The 18,760-nt window shown below is 51.4% G+C and overlaps 1 protein-coding gene across 5 annotated transcripts in view; it reads right to left on the minus strand.

Annotated features, from left to right (window-relative positions):
- SLC39A11 (solute carrier family 39 member 11) overlaps positions 1 to 18,760 on the minus strand; it is a 340,360-nt gene that overhangs the window by 12,655 nt on the left and 308,945 nt on the right. The window lies entirely within an intron of this gene.

Raw genomic sequence — 18,760 nt, forward strand, 5'->3', positions numbered from 1 at the left:
CAGCTGAGTCTGCTGGTTTTTCAGGGAAAAACCTGAGTGTTCAACGTCCCAGCCCCGCCCCAGGGGTCCTCCCAACGCCAAGGGTCTGGATTCCGTCCCAGGGCTCTCCATCCCTCTTCGGGAGGTAGACCCCTGTACTGAAAGAGACGTGTGGAGGGGGTTCCCTTGAAATCCACTTCTTAGCTGTCTCCACTCAAACCTTTCACTTAAGAACGTCTCGGGCCTTCAGTGTGTGTCAGCAGCAGCACAGGGCATGTGCCGGGAGCAACACAGGGCACCACAGACCCCACTGCAACAACCTGCGGCCGAAACCAGCCCATCTTTCGTCACCACGCCCATCAGAGGGAGCCTACAGGCCTCGGGCTAGAATAAAAATGATGATAATCATCTCTGCCATTTATTGAGTGTTACTAAGTGTCAGGTGTGGTTGTAAGCATTTTACTTGTAGCTACATGCTTGGCCCTCTCAACCACCTCTTAAGTATTTTCTACCATTATTATCCCCATTTTACAGATGGGGACTCTTAACCACTACTCTACATGCTTTGGGCCCTCTGGGCCTCATGCAGACCCATCGAACCATCGTAGAGAAAGATGGTTACTTGGGCTCCAATCCCCAGCAGAGGAGCGGGTGCTGCCTTATGCTCACTCTCCTGGTGAGCAGAGGTTCTGGCTGGCTCTAGGAGACAGGGAGAGCGGGGCGGAGCAGGGGAGACGTTACCCAGAGACCTCCAGGGTTAACGAGCTCTGAGCATCTCATGGATAGCAGGGTTTCTCAGCCTTGCCATTACTGACATTTGGGGCTGGTTCATTCTCTGTTGTGGGCGCCTGTCCTGTGCACTGTAGGATGTTTAGCAGCATCCCTGGCCTCCACCCACTAGGTGCCAGTGGCATCCTTCCAGTCCTGACAACCAAAAGTGTCTCCAGACATGGCGAAATGTCCCCTTGCGGGGCAAAATTACCCCCGGTGGAGACCCACTGACCTAGAGCAAGCAAAACTTAGGTGAGCTTGCTTTCTCAGCAAACATCCAAACAGCAGAAACTGCTCAGACCAAGCAAGGCGAACATCTGATCTCATGCATCTTATTTGAGAACTTCTAGGCTCCATGGAACAGATCTTCCAGGGACCTTAGCTGGGGCAAGACGGATTCCTGGGGTTCAAAGTAAAAGTAACACTCAAGAACCCCAGGTCTCTGCTCCCTCATTCCAAAGGCCATAGCGTTGGAACCTCAGTGTTGTGCAATTTCAGGGGCACCTCACATGTTGTGTTCTCAGTGAGTGGTGCCCCCTGGAGTTGTGCAATGGGACATTCCTGCTTCAACCCCACCACAGGTTATTGCTCAGTGTAGTGCTGAGTTGTGGGGTTGGAGGCGAGGCGTCCCGGGGGAGGTGGTGGAGAGAGTCATGGTTTCTCTGGAAACTGGCAAGTAAGCGTGCTTGAACCTTGCAGCCTGGCTCTCCAGGCTGTGTCCTCTGGCCAGTGGAGGATGAGAGGAGAATGGCACATTCCTGACAGGCCCCGCTTCACCTGGGCCCTCGGCTCCTCCCATGTGCGGTGAGCGTGTGTGCTCTTGTGTCGCGGGCCCTTACACACTGTTTTGATTGTTATCGCCCTGCCGTGAAAAGCCTGATTGTTCGGGCTTGGTGATGACATCACCAGCTGTCTGTCAAGGTGTCTGATGAGGCTGCAGGTGGGAAGGGACTGGATGCTCCCCGCAGGGCTGCCTGGCCCTACCTGCTCTGAGCAGCTGGCTTAGCACGCAAGGGATCTTCCCTCAGCCTTCTTTCAGTTCTGGGAGGCTTATTGCCACAGGCTGGAAAGATGGGATGACCCAGCGTTTCTCTTAAAGTCTGCCGCCTTCCCCACAGTGGGCAGGGAAGGGCCCCAGCCACAAGGCAGGGTGGTGTCCAAGGGTGATTCAGGCCACCACTGGACACCTCTCCTTGCTGAAAAGTAGAGAAGACTCCCAAATATCCAAGGGCTCTCGGACGCCCTGAGGGATGCCTGGGGGATCTCGACCTGCTCAGTCTCCCAGCAACTAAATCCATCCTACACATCGGCCAGGGAAGAGGCTGCCTTGTGCCACTTAAAAAGCACCAGGGAGTATACACCCAAGAGCAATGTGCTTACAGGTTCATGAAAAGACTAGGAGGTCCATGGTAGCCCTATCGATATGCCCCAAGCTGGAAACGAATCAAATCCCCGTCAAGGAGAGAAGGAATAAATACATTGTCTTCCCATTCCATTCACACCACGGAATTCTGTGCTCTGCAATGGGAATGAATGATTTACAGCTACGTGCAACAGGATGAGGCATCTCAGAGACAAAATCTGAGCGAAAGAAGCTGGACACAAAACAGTAAACGCTGTGATTTTATTTACCTAAAGTCCTGAACCAGACAAAACTAAGCTATGCCTTCTTATCCGCTAATTGATGAATTTCACGAAACCCACACCCAGATCAAGAAACATTACCAGCACCCCGGGGGCCCCCCAAGCCTGGGCTCCCTGCTCATCACTGCCTTGGCCCCAAGAAGACTCACTGTCTTCACTTCTAACAGCACAGCTTGGCAGTGCCTGCTTTTGAACTTGATGTGCATGGTCCAGGCGGCTGTGCAGACCCCAGCAGAGGATCCCGTGAGGGTGTGGATGAGGTGGGCTTGGTGTTCTCATCCCCTGCCAACCCGGCATGTGGAGAGTTCCCTTAGACCCTAGGGCTGGATCTAAGGTATAGGGTAATTCCTCAGTTCATGCCTCCTGACGTCTCCTTTCACTCCAGGTTCTTACTCCCTGAATGCTTCAGTCAGTCCTTCTGCAGGGTCAACATCTTAGGGGAGGGGTTGCAACAAAAACATTTAGTCCTCCAGCACGCAAAATACCATTGCAAACCACCAAAGAATGTTCCAGCATTTTGGCCCTTTCTTCTGAAGAGCTTTAAGCGCCTCTGTAAACATTGATTCCTTCTCTCACTTAGGAGGGTAAGCTCATTTCTGTAGATGCAGTAACCAAGGCCAACACAGGGTGAGGGACAAACCTTAGAACACAGCATGGGTCCCTGACACGAGGGAACTGGAGCTGGCTTCCAGGCCCTTCTCCACACCTCATCTCTTTATATAAAACCACAGAAGGCAGAGCGAAAGAGTGGCCAGTGAGCGTTCCAGGGAAGGAAGACCACAAACCCAGTGTCATCTTGGCTACTGTCTCTATCACACCTCACGCACCATCCAACAGGGAATCCTGCAGGGTCTGTCCTCAAAATCTGTCCAGAGTCCAGAGACTCTTCCCGCCACCACTGCAGTGCCCAGGTAGGAGCCTCCACCAGTGCCTCCCTGGTTCACAGTGACAGCCTCCCGTTTGGCCTCTTTGCTTCTCCCCTTGTCCCCATAGCCTAATCTCTGCACATCTGCTGGGTCTGCTTATGTTGCTCTTCTGCTCAAAACATGGGTGTGGCCACCTGTTTCACTCAGAGGCAGAGTTCAAGTCCTTGCCCTGGCCTGCAGTGACCTACACGTTCCCACCCTCTGTTCTTTCCCTGACCTCTTCTTCTATTGCTCTTCCTCTGGCTCCTTCCACTCCAGCCATCTAGACTCCACGCTCTTCCTCAAACATGCTTGGTTACTCCCACCTTAGGGCACTTCTACTGGAACATTCCTTCTCAGGTATCTCTGTCTCACTTCTTCACCTCTTTCAAGACTAGGTCATATGACTTTTCCAAGGCCAGGTCATAGAAGATATTGTGGCTTCTGTTTGTCTCTCTTGAACACTAGCTCTGGGGGAAGCCAGCTGCCATGTTGTGAGGACTCTCCAGCAGCCACATGGAGGCACCCATGTGACAAGGAACTGAGGCTTCCTGCCAACAGTTATGTGAGGGAGCCATCTTGGAAGTGGATCCTCCAGCTCCAGTGCAGCCTTCCGATGAGTGCAGCCCAGGCTGAAACCTCAGGAGAGACCCTGAGCAGGGACCACTCAGCAAAGCTGCTCTGGAATTCCTAGCCCACAGAAAACAGGAGATCACGTTTACTGATGGGAGCCACCAAACTTGGAGCTATTTTGGTCGCCAGCAATAGATAACTAAGAAAGTCCCCTTCTCAATGAAATCTACTCCCACCCCCTTAGCAAAAACTGTAAACCAGGGGCCGGCCTGGTGGTGCAGTGGTTAAGTTTGCACGTTCTGCTTCTCGGCAGCCCTGGGTTTGCCGGTTCGGATCCCGGGTGCGGACATGACACCGCTTGGCAAAAGCCATGCTGTGGTAGGCGTCCCATGTATAAAGTAGAGGAAAACGGGCACGGATGTTAGCTCAGGGCCAGTCTTCCTCAGCAAAAAGAGGAGGATTGGCAGTAGTTAGCTCAAGGCTAATCTTCTGCAAAAAAAAAAGTAAACCACCCAGCCTCCCATTCCCCCTTAACCCTACTCTATTTTCCTTCTTCTTCTTTTGGTAGTAATTCTTACTTTCTAACCTACTATGTAACGTAGTCATCTTTTGTTTATTATTCATTTTGTCCCCCATGTCTGACATGGCATCAGAACAAGCGAGAAATCTTTGTCTGTTCACAGATGTGTCCCAAGCACCTAGAAGAGTGCCAGGTGGACACAGCGATGAAACAGGCGTGCGTACAGATACGTGAATTCCAGCAAGGCTGATGTCTTGTCTGCTCCTAGCTGCATGGAATCCATCAGCGGAGCGCATGTCACAAGTCCCTGGGCCTCAGTGTCTTTAGCTCTAAAATAAGGAGGTTAAACTGGGCGACCCCTAAGCTCTTTCCCAGATCCCAAGCTTTGTGATTCCTAAACAACAACGGCATTATGGGGTCTCCAGATTCCAGGGGCTACAGAGAGAGACCTCCGGCTTTGCCCAAGCTCATTTTCCTGTCCGTGCACATCTGGAAAGCCAAAAAACAAAACCATCACATTGTGCACATCTGGACAGCATAAACCAATCCAAGAGGAAACTCCAAAACGGCTGCTCAGTGAAACTGCAGCGCAGGCCAAATGAGAGGGGCTGAAAGGCTCCTTTCTTTTCCACCCGCAAAACAATCTTCTGGGCACGATCCTCGAAGCTGAATGCTCTGCTGCTGAATAACATACGCTCTCAATAGTCTTTGACTGCAGTCTCCGTCACACTGCTCTCTCTGCCTGGCTCCTGGCCAATGCAAAACTTAGAGAACAGGGAGGTTTTTTTCCTCCACTCCCTTGTTCAGACTGAACTATACCTTCACTTACCCTTGGGGCATGTGGACGGAGTTCAAAGCTGAACACCACCTGCTCCTCCTCCTCCTTCAGGGAGAGTAACTGAACTGTGTGTCTCATGCAAACTGAGCAGGGAGCCGTGAGGGCTGGTGAGAAACTGCTGGCGATTTGCATACAGTTAGAACGTGCTCCCTTCCCTCCCTGGCCGGGGAGAGAAAGCTGTAGTCTGTTGTATGTGGTCTGTAGTGTGTAGTCCGTTGTTTGACACAACCAGCCTGGGCTCCGCATGAAGAGGAATGGTATTCCTTTGCAAATGAAATGGGTTTCAGGGGCTCTGAACTTCCTGCTCTCTCTCCAGTGGAGCCAAGATAGGCAGTGCAGGTAGGGAAAGGGGAGGGTCTGTAGCATCTTCACAGCAGGTGAAGTCAGTGGCTTGATGGCCAAGACAACTTGGAGCCCAGGAGGGCTCAGCTGCAACAGGGAGCTTTAGAGTCAATGTCCTGCGAGCAACAGGGGATGCTTGCAAGGAGCAAAGGAAGGCGAGTGAAGACCTTACGGGTAGGGTGTCTGCTCATCTTTCATCGTCATTCTTTAGACTTTTCTTAAGGTGCTGGTGAAGAGGCAGGAGCAAGACACAGGAAGTTCTGGCCCTGAGGCCCAGCCCTGGCCCCTCGCCCCCGACAACAGCACCTGCCCAGGACTCAACACACTGCATCCAGGAGACCCCTGCTTTCCCTTCTGAAGCCGAAAAGCATTGAAAGCCACAGGCCCCTGCCTCTGAGTGCAGACCGGACCTGAAGAAAACCAGGCAAGACGCTGGAAAGAAATCTAACACAAAAGAAAGCTTTTCCTTCCTTGTGCTGTGTATTTTTGGGCTTGCTGTCTAGCTAGCTGGGGACTCAGAGCTTTGCTGCTGGGAATTGACTGTGTTTTCTTGGCTTCTCGATATAGACAGCTGAGGGGGAGTGCGGGATGCACGTCCGTGAAGCCAATGCCAGTGTGATGGGCTGGGATAACCATCAGCTGGAAGGTTCTCTGCCTGCTGATTTGCACAGCTACTAATGACACCAACATGGTGGGCAAAGCGGCCACCCTAATCAGAGTCACTTCTTCCAGAAATGCCGGGTGCTGGTTGCAGAGGCACCTGGCTAACAGCAACCATAGCAAGCTCAGTAGGCTTGCTCAGTGCAGGTCCAATGCTAAGTGCTGTTCATGCATCATCTCATTTTGCTCTGGCAACTACCCTGTGCAGGAAATGTTATCAACCCATTTTATAGATGAAGAAACTGAGGCTGCGAGAGGGTTAAATATCTCTCCCAAGTTCATCAGCCCATAAGTAGCAGAGCTGAAATTCCAGCTCAGATCTGCTGATTCCAGAACTCAAGGGCTTCACCCATGTGTCCAGTGCTGCCCACTGCACTCCTACAGAAACAGTGTAGAGGGTGGATCCACCTGTAGTCTCAGAGTATGAGGGGTAGCCTGTGCTTCTGAACAACATTTCACTCCATGAAGTCATCTATTACCAATTTTCCACTGTGGGGAGCAGGGGGACCTAACACAAACATGGTAAAAGATCCCCGTTTGCTTAAAATATTAATGCTGTTTAATGATCTTTAAAACAAAAAAAGGTTCCCAGTATTTTCAAATGAATGGCTGGCTGCTGACACCTGTCTAGTGTCCTTTTCTCTCCATCAAGTCAGCAACTGCAAAGAATTCCTTCACTATTATATGTAGATCTCAGTTGGCTCCAGTGGATGCCCCCGAGGGGGCATGCCTGAGGAGCGAGAAATCTCCGCTCTCGTGGGAGGAAGCCAATTAAACACTCTCACCTCTGGCCCTTGTACTCTCTCTGAGGGGTAACTGAGCTGTGCAGTTCAAAGTGAGGGGAGGGCATAACCAGCGACTCCAAATGAGCATAAACGGAGGAGAAAGGAAGGGCCAGTGTCTACTACATGGCTAAGGAAGCTTAATGACGTCGACAGCTGCTTGGTCCCCACCTGAACAGCCACTCAGAGACACGGGAGGTCAGAAACAATCCAAGTAGAACCATCCCGTGTGAACAGGAGTTTGCTGAGATGGTCTCCGCTGCATCCCATGGACAACAGCCGGGTCTCGGGGCTCTTCCAAAATGTCAGCGTCATCCAAGACAGAAAGGCAGGGACGCTGCTTTCCACGAAAGAGGAGGAAGGAGACGAGACAACGAAACGCAACTCCAAGATAAACAAACCAATCTATAAAGGACATTGGGGATGATTAGGAAAGCTGAATAGGGTCAGTCTATTAGATAATTTATTATATCAAAGTTACATGGCTTGGGTGGGATAGCCATATTGTGGTTATGTGGGAGAATGTCTTTATTCATTTTTTTCCCCTAAAGTTAAATAGGTTCCTTTCCTTCAAGACTTGTTAAATATTTTAATATACAAATTTAATCATTCACCAAATATTTAGAGAGTCCATACTATGTGCCAGGTACTCTGTATTTTCTTTTTTACTTTTTACCTGGAAATAATTCTAGATTTACAGAAAAGTTGCAAAAATAGTACAAAGAGTCCCTGTGTCCCCCTCATCCAGATTCCCCTAATGTTAACAATGTATGAACCAGAGTATAATGAGCCAAGCCAGGAAAGTAACACTTTAGAGTAAAAGAGAAGAGGCTACCAGCCGGGTCCCAACTCCCTCCCTGCCATGAGTAATCAGTCTTTTTAGTCTCTGCTTTCTTCTTCCTGTGTCCTTACGTCAAACTTGAGAGTGCATCAGAACCACCCAGAGGGTTTGTCAGAACACAGACTGCCGGGACCACCCCCAAAGCACCCAGTTCCGCAGCCTGGAGGGGGGCCGAGAATTTACATTTTAACAGGTGATGTTGATGCTGCCAGAAGCCACACTTTGAGGACCACTGATACAGAGAAATACAGTTATAAGTCCCACATCTAAACTGTGTCTGAAGGAGGTGAACCTGATGAAGAGACCTCTGCAGCTTAGGAAGAGGAAGGATTATCTGCCCCAAACGGCATGAGCAACCCTGGGCAATGGGAACCTCATCAGTCCACCCCCACAGGCAGCAGCTGGGTGTGGGGAGGCCGGGCTCAGGCAGGGAAGGTGGGCTCACCCAAAGCCCGAGTGAGGCTGTCCGGGCAGAGCTTTGGGGAAATGGAACTGTGGTTGGCTCCAGAGCCTTCCAAGAAGATGCACACACCCACCCCATCCCAGGCACATTTTACCATGCAGGCAGTAGTGGGGTATCCCAGCCAAAGCCAGAGTCCAGGCAGGACCCACCCACCTGTCAGGTCCTGGCCCTGCTGGGGGATTCTCCCACCAGATGGGCATGAGTTCTGTGTTCCAGAAAAGGCTGCAGCCACCTGGGGAAGGGAATGTCCCTCCTATTTCCCCAGACCAAGGGCTCTCAATTGGGTGTGACCTGGTCTCCCAGGGGGCATTGGCAAGATCTGTTGCTAGTTTTGGTTGTCACAACTGGGGACAGGCTACCAACATCTACTGCAAAGGGGCCAGGGATGCTGCTAAACCTCCTATAACACACAGGCCAGCCCCCTTTACAAAGAAGCATCTGTTTCAAGATGTCAGGAGCATTGAGAAGGTGAGAAACCTCGCTCTACACTCTCGCATAGCACACTGTGGGGTCTGTATGTAGTAGGCGCAGCATCAACGGAGACTTGTGATATTGAGAAAATGAAGCCAGAATGGCTCTGCTCAGCTTCTGAAGAGCCTTGAGCCATCCTCCTGAAAGGGTCTCCAGAACACAGCCCAGCACAGAGCCAGGTACTACAGTGTGCAAGGAGAGATGGAGGGAAGGAGACCCACAGAGGGCCTTTTCCCCCCTATGAAGGCCATCTTGGAGACAACATCATCACCTACAAGCCCAGCAAGGCCCACTGCGTTCTCCCCGTCGCCGGAATTCCAAGCTCAATCTGGCTCCTTCTCCCTTAATGCATCTCAGAAGAGGGTTAACCATATTCATCGACCAACATCCCATCAATGGAAGAAGAGGGCCAAATTCCAACAGCATTTTTAGAATACAAAACATTTATGCCTTTTTTGAGCTCCCAGCAAATTTTCCTATAGAGCTCTGTTATAAACGGTAGGTTGGGTACAAGTCAAGCTCACAAAAGCCCATTTAACTCATGTATGAGTAGTTTATAAGGTTTTAAGTACCTTATGGGTTACGTAAAGCTTGTGGGGGAGTTCAGGAACTGAATCACCATTTATAACCTTTTTTTCCTTTGGGAAAACGCCTTCCCTCTGAACAGTGGCAAGAGAACAAGAGAGCACTAAAGAAATGTGTTGGAGATGGAAATACGGAAACTGGAGGAAGGATCCTCGTGATGTGAAAGTCTGAGAATATTCCTGTGCCGTTGGTGTGACGGCAATGAAGTGAGTTAGGAATGAATCGATCCACCAGTAACTGCTAAGTTCCTCTTCTCTCTTAGACATGACAGAGGATGCAACAAAGAGTAGAACTTGACAACATAGAGGGGGCATAGCCCCCAGGGACTCCTGTTCTGCAAGATCCCAGGATCCCAGGATCCACTGAAGCAGAGCACGCGAACTCAACCACTTGGCCACGGGACCGGCCCCAAGGATGATTTTTTTAATTGTGGCAAAATTCGCATGGCATAAAATTTACCATCTTAACCATTTCTAAGTGTACAGTTCAGTGGCATTTAGTACATCTGTGGTATTGTGCAACCATCACCACTATTTAGTTCCAAAACATTTTCATCCCCTTCTCCCCCCAGCCCTCCTCCCAGGCAGCCACTAACCCGCTCTCTGTCCGTATGCATTTGCCAACTCTGGATAGCATATAAGTGGAATCATACAATATGTGGCCTTTTGTGCATGGTTTCTTTCGCTTAGCACAATGTTTTCAAGGTTCATCCACACTGTATGGTGTATCAGCACTTCACTCCTTTGTGTGGCTGAATAAATATTTCATTGTATGGCTAGACCACGTTTGTTTCTCCATTCATCATTGATGGACATCTGCATGGTTTTCTGCCTTTTGGCTATTGTGAGTAGTGCTGCTGTGAACACGGGTGTACAAGTTTTGCTTGAATGCCTGTGTCAGTTATTTCGGGTTTATAGCAGGAGTGGAATTGTTGAGCCACAGGTTAAGGATTTGGTGTTTGTCTTAGGAGCAGCTGGAGGCCATTTAAGTAGGAGCCATGTGGTTAGAATTGTGTTTTTAAGCATTCGCTATGGCTGGCCTGGGTAGAGGATGGGAAGGAGGCAGGAATGGCCAGTGGTGGACGTTAGTCCAGGTGAGAGAGAGCAGGTGAGGGTGGCGGGGGAAGGAGAGAAGTGACAGATTTCATCCCCCTCATCTCTTTTGCCCCTCTGTTCTTCCGATCTTAGCTGTGGACATCCACCCACAAGTGAGAGAGAAAAATGTCCCCCTGAAACCACGAGTGAGTCAACAGCAGAGCTCATTGCAGGCACTGCAGGCGTGTCAAGCTGATTTTGAACTTCTTCCCAGCTGGACTGTAAGAAACTCACCGGCCCCCAAAGAGCTTTCATGGTCCCTTTTAGCTAAGAGCCCCCATTATATCTGAGGGAACCTTCCTTCCCAGACCATTGCCTGCAACCCAGCTCTGCAGTCAGCTCTTCACCTCCAATCACAGGTGATTTCCACCCTAAAGGAAGCTGTTTATTCAAATGGAGCCTCGGCTATCTTCTTATCAGCCCTATTATTTATATAACTGCCTGACGCATGAGTCAATCTCAAGCGCGGGGTAAAAGTTCAAATCTGAATAACCTAAGACCTACAGCATTACATTGAGGCACCCATTTCTTTAAAATGAAACAAAATGTCAGCAAACAAAATAAGAGGAAAACCATCCCGCAGAAGCTCCTGGTCTCCCTGCCAGGAACCCGCGCCTGGGCAACTCCTGCCCAGAGCATCGACAGCGAGCCACTCCCACTTCTTCCGTCCAGGAAGGCGTGGGCACTAGACCCGCGGACTGGAAATCTGTCCCGTGGCCAAGTCATCAGTGGCTTCTCCAGAAGGCTTTGCTTCAAGAAGGCAAAATCTTTTGGGTGCTCCCTACGTTCTAATCCACCACAAGCAAGTGTTGGCAAAAGACCCCCTCTGACCTTCCCACGCAGCTACTTCTCAGTAGGTCCTGGCTGCAAGGGAGGGAAGATGGGCAGACGAATGGATAAGACAGCCACTCCCGTGGAAGGAAGAAGGAAGGTACCCAACGTCATGACAGCTTTGGGTTTGCGGCTCCATTTCCTCAAGGCTCATTTGGATAGCGGTGGGGAAAGACTGGATCAGGAGGGGTTTCACACCCAGCACTCAGCCTAAAAACGCTCTTACTGGGAGGCAAAGGGTTGATCTGGCAGAAAACTTCATTTAGGTAATCGCATAGCCAGGACACCAACGAGCAGCTGAAAGTCAGAGGTCCTAGTAGAGGACAGGTTCCCCAGGCGAGCCCAGAGCATCTGTGACTCTATCCCTTGCATTTTCCTAGGGAAGACTGGGCCCCGGGATTCAGGGGCTCTTCCCAGCCTGCTTTTGAAAGTGGGGGATCATCCTGTTCGCCCTTTTCTACACTACACCTCTGACTGCTGCTGGTGGGGGGCCCTGTAAGCCCCAGGGGTAGTGCCATCCAAGAGCTTAGAAGCTTTCACAATCAAACTTTCAAGGGTAAATATTTGCCGTGACTCACAGAGAGGTTTTCTGCTCTGGTTTTGGCCTCAAGGAGCCACGGGGTTATTTCCCGGGGCCTGTTAACAGCTCAAGATTATCCACAGGCTACGTTCAAAAGTGGATTTGTCAGGCCCTCCGGAGCTCATGAGTCAGAGCCTGGGTTCCTTGACCCACTCCCCGGCCTGGGAAGCATCTGGGCTCCCCGAGCCAGAGGTCAGAGGAACGTTCAGGGCACCACATCCTGGTAAAGTCAGCCGTGTGAGTATCCGGCTTGTGGCCTGGAGGCTCTGCCCAGGCTCGTGGGATAGGCATACAGTTTATGAGCGAAGTAACACATCATAAAAGTGCACAGCAAACGCCAAGGAGCCAAGAAGCCGGGACAGGAGACCTTTCTCTCTGACCAGGGAAGCTGATGGAGCCACCACCCTGGGTCACAGCAGGTCTGCACAGCCAGCCCCGATAACAACGGTCAAGGAGAACTCAGTGGGCTTTCCTCCAGACCCTACAAAGCTACTGGAAACTGGGCTTCTGCAGGCTGCGTCCCCAAAGACTTGAATTTGTCAGCATGTCTGCAGCACATGGCCTTGTCCCCGGCCCCCTGGGGGTTGTGATGACACGTTAAACTCATGAATCACACGGCTGTCACACTGTGGCTTCTGACTCCAGCTGACCTGACTCAGGATGGGGCTAAGCAAGGGGCAGAAACTATGCCAAGCAGGAAAATGATTTTGTTAAACTCTGCTAAACAGATATTCATTCACTTAGTCAACAGAAATTCACTGAGCACTTGCTATGCTCTCATGAAAACAGGGAACAGACAGCAAAAAGGGCAAGCAAAAAAGTGAGCGAGCAAACACGTCCACTGCCATCAGTGCTGGGAAGCGCACAGCCTTGGGGTCTGATGGAGTTTCAGGGGAGGACCTGACTCAGAAAGGGTAGTCAGAGATGGACTCTTTGAAGAGGTGCCATTGAAACTGAGCTCTGCAGAATGAAAGAGAGGAGGAGCAATTTAGAGAGTGAGCATTAGAGAAAAAGAATGTGCCATGCAGAGGGAAGAGCAAGAATAAAGGCCTGCAGGTGGACAAGATCCTTGTGCGTCCAAGAAATCTGAAGAAGTTCTGGGTGGCTGGAGTCTACTGAGTGATGGGAGAGTGAACTTGAACTTTATTCCAAATGCAACGAGCCCCAAGAGAATTAATCTCAGGAACATGGCAAAGATGAGTTTTCATAGTGAGTTTGAACCCGGCCCCTCATGCTTTTGGTTTGGCTTTTCTTGTAACTTACAGATGCCAGACGGTCAACTGGGATTAGAGGATGATTTAGGAGCACGGGGAAGTTTCTGATTTTGAAACAGCCAGATTTCCAACCTTGGCATCAGGTCTCTCCATGCGGAACCCCTTGACCCCAACATGCAGGCTCTCTTGTCGTCCCCAGGACCAATCCTCGTTTCACACAAGATACACTTAGGAGTTTCTAGTCCAATAACTTGAGGCTCCACATCCTCTCTTCACTCTTCTGCAAACAGGCGATCTGCCTTTTTCCTAAACTTGATTGAATGCATCCCTGCGACCCAGCCCTGTCGCTGGCATGCTTCCTGCCTGATGCTGAGTTTTTCCCAGGATTGGAACCTCATCTGACTTGTCCCCTGCCCCTGCTCTGAGAGCCCAAGTCCTGCTCTAGAACCATCGTGCAGTGTCTGGAGTCCCGCTATGGGGCGACCAAACTTCCCCCAAACTGACTGTAGTTGGCCTGTGCTTTCAAATAGTGCTTGATCCTGGATCCCATCATCACGCTCCACCTGCCTCCAGGACACCGCATTACATATTACTCGGGCTGGTTCTAGTGAGTAGAGACAGCTGTACCGGCTCCTGCCTGGGGCCCTTCCCTCCAGAACTTGGATCTGCCTGACAGGTGGCGCTCCCTCTCAGCATGTGCCTGAGAGCTTCTGTCCAGGGAAGATCTCTGTCCTAACTGCTGCTGTGAATGCCCAGCTGTGGCCCAAGATATAACTCCCCAGGGTGCCCACCTGAGATACTAGCCTCAGCGGGCCCCACAGGCAGGAATTAGGGCAATGCATTCACGTCTATAAGAGGAGATTGAATGGACCCTGATAGCCAACAGATTTCCCAGTTGAATGGGCTTAAGTTGTAGTGAAGGAAGTTTAAATCAGAGCATCATTGAATCAGGGGCATAACACGACTACCAAGGTCATTTGGTCCCATCCCTCTGTCGCTTACCATTAAAGGAAGACAGTGCTTATGTTGCCTGGGAAAGCGTCCATCCCACTGCCCGATGGCCAGACAAGCAAGCCTTGCCAAAGGAACAGACAGACTCTCAAGAGGCTTCTAGAAGAGCTAGTACTTTCCAAATTCATCAGGCAGGGAAATCTTTTTCTTCAAATGAAGTCTTGGGGAGAAGCACAATATTCAAAAGAGATGAGAGCAGAGCCTGGCTCCCCACTCCCACCATGGAAACTTCAGAGCTCTGTGGGAGACGGTTTGAAACCCACAGATGAAAAGTCAAGGATCCTAAGGAGCTGAGCCACAGACCCCTGCGAGGAGGAGGCGTGGAAAGGCAAAGGGCCACAATGCTAACAGTGATGAGGAAACAAAACTCGACAGCACCTACCTTTTACCCAGCGAGGGTTTGCCAAGACTGAGCTAAGTGCTCTATATATTTTGTTGTTGAACCTCCAAAATCTTTGCCAAGTAGGTGTCACTATTCCACTTTTACACAAGCAGAAACTGAGGCTCTGAGGCTGAGTGACATCCCGAAGGCCAGGCCCCTCCCGAGGAGCCATGATTTGAAGCTGGTGTGTGTTCCACTTACAACCAGTGGCATCAGAGGGCTCCTTTGTGTGGAAAGATTCCAGGACTCCAGTTGAACGGCCCAAGCTGGGGATGAATCGGGAAGAACCCAACAGCTTCGGAGGCCACTTCAGCTGACTGTCAAGTGCTCTGGACTGATTAACTACGAGCTTAAGGGAAGACAAGTGTGCTCTGAAGCCCAGACCTCTGCCGGGCCTGCTGGGGCCTGTGTCTGCTCTCTGAATGAGGAAGCTGTGCTTTGCAGGCACCCAGCAGAACAAGAATAGGCCCTAAGATGCCTGAATGAAGGGCCGAGGGGAAGCACAAAATGTTGCCATTGTTGGGGATGGAAGCCAGTGCCAGGCTATGAGAGGGCCTGGTGGCCAAGCATTATTGCAGGAAAGGGAAGATGTTAATATTTTCTGGGCAAACAATGCCACTTTTCTAACTGGAAACCCCGCAGCCATGACCTCATGCTGGACAACCACCTCAACCCAGGCCAGGCCAATCCGGTGGGTGCCAGACCATCACACGCGTGTCCAGGGCTGGACTGCCCTCCAGCCTCGGGGGGGTGGGGTTAGACTTTCCAGGTGCTCAGGAGATGGCGCTGCAGCTACTCCATCCCTGACCTTGTCCTAAAGGCAAAAATCTCAAGTTCATTTGCGACATCTGCCCATTCACCCCTTAGGCCCCGGGCACCCCCAACCCTGGACGCCTAATGTCCTGTCTTCCCCCCAGGCTGCTCTCTGGTGCCATCCCAGGTGGGCCAGCCAGCCCTCCATGTTCACCTGCCTGTGCTGCAGAGCCCTCAGGACCTCCTCTCGGATCAAAATGCCAAACGTATTTGGTACCCTCTGCACAAGGCAGCCAGATACCCGGTTTCACGCTGCAGCGTTCCTGAGTCACTCCGAACGCAGCTGAGAGGATAGTCTCACCTCCTGTCCCTCTCCCAGGACAGGTTTGCATAGGAGGATTTGCCTTTTCGAAGAAATGAGTGGGACTGAACCAGCGATCATTTGGAAACTCTCAGCTGGGCCCCCGGGCAGCTCTAGGGGTACGTGGAAGACCCGATGGACACAATTTGAAAAAGGAGGGAGGACAGAGAATGAACGCTAAGACCCAGCAATTCCGCATGATGGTGTATACCCCAAAGATTGGAAGGAGGGACTCGAACAAGTGCTGTCCACACACGTTCACGGCAGCACTGTCCACAATTGCCAACAGCTAGAAACCACGCACACAGCCACAAGCCGGTGAAGGATAAACGCAGTGTGGTAGCACACAACAGAATACTATTCAGCCGTAAAAACCAAGGAAGCACTGATAAGGGCCGCAAGGTAGATGAACCTGGAAAATGCGATGCTCAGTGAAAGAAGCCAGACACTAGAGGTCACACATTGTATGACTCCACTGACGTGGAACGTCCAGAAGAGGCGGATCCACAGGCACAGAGAGCAGACCGGCGGCTGGTGGCTGGGGGCAGCGAGAACGGGGAGTGACTGCCTAACGGGTATGGGGTTTCCTCCTGGGGGATGAAAATGTTTGGGGCCTAGATAGAGGTGGTGGTTGCACAACGCTGTGAATGCGCTAAATGCCACTGAAGTGTTCCCTCGAAAGTGGCTGATTTTATATTATGTGAATTTTATACAATTTAAAAAGGGGGAGGGGCTGTTCAAAGAAAGGCACCGCCAGAGCGGGGCACGAGGGCGCATGCGCCCCACCGAGAGGGGCCGGGCGAGCAGCGCGGTCGTTGAGCGCGCTTTCCTTCCTTCTTAGGGAGGACACGTGTGACCAAGAGTGACCTGACGGGGAGAGCGAGGGCCGTCTGCACCCAGGCTGGTGGGGGGCTCGAGGAGCCCAGTCTGGATTGTTCCATGGGACGTGGGTGCCAAAGGCCACCGCAGTGGGGCCTCCTGGAGCTTCTGGGGCACATGTCTATGTGGGTCTTGGGAACTTAGAGCTGGAAAGAGAGGAGGAGCCAACCCTTGGGGGAGGGCCTGGGGGAGGGTTTCCTAAAAATGGGGGAAGCAGAGGATAAAAGCAGGACCACTCTCTGAGGGAAGCCTGGCTCTGAGAAGACAGGAGAACGTTTAGGAATTGGGGGACCTCGCATGGGGCCCCGTGGACGTTTTAGCTCCTTGTGTACTTTCCCTCTTGGAGTGGGGAGCACTTTTGTAACCTCTTTCCCTCCTGTGTTGTAATGCCCTTTGGGCTCCCGGAAATCCTTCAGCGACACCTGACACACCAGAAGAACCACGTGTGGTGGCAGGAAGGGAAGAGACAGGCCGTCAGCCGAGGGAGGCCCACCCCGTAGTCCCCACTCCTCCCCTCTCTCTGGGAGCTTGTGAAGGTCGCAGCGGGAGTCCTGAAGGAGTCAAGGCCAATGTGACCGGGCCCAAGGTGGGGCTGGGGGCGCAGAGGAAAACACAGTCCCAAACAGCAGCCATCACATGGAAACTTCCACAGCAGACAACCCAGACTAGATTTCCAAATATGCAAGGAGGAGCGCCCTTATTGGGAAGGGGCAAGGGGAAGAGGGCCTCTCCACTGTGCCTGCCATCCTTCTTCCTTCTCAGCACATCTCAAGATCTGAAGCCTCATCTCCTGGAAGCAATTCTATAAATGGAGATTTTAAACACAAAGGCAGCCTGGGGGAGGGGGTGGGGGTGGGGGAGCATCTGGGAGCTTTTTCAGAACATGGGGTGCGGACTCCCTGGGGAGGAAGCCTATTGAACACGTTCCTCAGGTAACTCAGCAGCGCAGGCCTCCCTGAGGATCGCCCAGTGTGGGGAAAAGAGACTTAGAAAATCAGTCCTTCAGCTCCAGTACCGGCTCCGTCATCCCCTGGCAGTGGCCTTGGGGGAGTTACTACATTCTCTGTCCCTGTTTCTCTCGGGGTAAAATGATTACACCGTGTCCCAGGCATTCTCCATACATCTCTCACCCGACCCTGGGTCTGCCAATCTGAGATTATTTAAAAAAAAAAAAAAAGGTTAGCCAGGACAACCGTTTGAAAACTGATGATCGGGCGTCCCACCAGCTGGTTTAGATCAGCTATTAACTTAACAGTTGCTGACCGATTACCTACTTTGTGCCAGCAATGCAAGGACCGAAGTTTTTGCCCTCAGAATGCTTACATTCCAGCGGCTGGATCAAAAAGGTGTTTGTAACTGAAACAGTGCATTAAATATTGTCAGCTGTTTGAGTAATTCCACTGACGTCGCGATAGCATTTTGGAGGGTTATCCACGAGTGGAAGCTAAATATGAACAAAGCTTGTGATTGGACTCGACTCACACTTGAGTCAGGTCCATGTATAGACTCCTTTCTTTTTTTTTTTTGAGGAAGATTAGCCCTGAGCTAACTACTGCCAATCGTCCTCTTTTTTGCTGAGGAAGACTAGCCCTGAGCTAACATCCGTGCCCATCTTCCTCTACTTTATATGTGGGACGCCTACCACAGCATGGCTTTTGCCAAGCGGTGCCATGTACACACCCGGGATCCGAAGCGGCGAACCCCGGGCTGCCGAGAAGCGGAATGTGCGAACTTAACCGCTGCGCCACCGGGCCGGCCCCTGTGTAGACCCCTTTCATTCATAAACGTGATGTCTAAAACATTCATGGGGCCTTGCATACTTATGGATTTCTGGACCAGATATTTCTCTTCCAGCTACAACACTGTTGAAGTTCGGTCAACAGGGCTAAATTGGAAGTGTGACTTTGGCCTTGAGGAATCAGGAAACAGGGACAGGGCTCTCCCTCCAAACCCAGGAGCTCTGGCCTGACCAGGCAGATCGCAATCCGTCCCCTGCCTACCTCAATTACACGTCTAACCATTTGCGCTGAGTGCATTTTTGTAAAACTGCTCAAATCCTAGGGCAATGAGATGGGGTGGGGGTAAGAGGAGAGAGGAAAATAAAGATTCACATATATCCACATCACTGTCCATGGAGATACTGTGCACGCCGGTCAGTGGGGGCGGGAGGGAGACGGAGGGAGAAGCAGAGAGAATGACATTGAAAGGTTATGGCTGCATCTCAGCAGCATCCTGTCACTCACTCATTCTCATCTGAACTGGGCTCTGACGTACCCAGGGT

The sequence above is a fragment of the Equus asinus genome, chromosome 13 (assembly GCF_041296235.1).
Source record: "Equus asinus isolate D_3611 breed Donkey chromosome 13, EquAss-T2T_v2, whole genome shotgun sequence".
NCBI classification, from domain to species: Eukaryota; Metazoa; Chordata; class Mammalia; order Perissodactyla; family Equidae; genus Equus; species Equus asinus.